We start from the raw sequence: 340 nt of genomic DNA on the forward strand, positions 1-340 counted from the left end.
CGCTGGATATTAGAGTCACAAAATTGGACGACTCTGCCTCCATTAAGTGACGTTTGTTGGCGTAGTACTGTTCCGTGGCAAAGATCCATAACTCGATGTCTTCACCGTACTTCTCCTCATATACTGGAGGATCCTTCTTCTTGTGCTCGCCTCTTGACGCAACGAGAAATTCAAACCGTTCATTGGTTGTTGCATCTGGGCTTGCATCTGAGCTTGCATCTGGGCTTGATATTGCTGCTGCTGTTGGTTGATGTAGACAAGCAACTGCTGCATGGACATTGAATCGGGTCCTGAAGTAGTTGGAGCAGCTGCGGCAGCAGGCGGAACAGCATCAGATTGC

Source organism: Plasmopara halstedii, assembly GCF_900000015.1.
Source record: "Plasmopara halstedii genome assembly, contig: Scaffold_614, whole genome shotgun sequence".
Lineage (NCBI taxonomy): Eukaryota > Oomycota > Peronosporomycetes > Peronosporales > Peronosporaceae > Plasmopara > Plasmopara halstedii.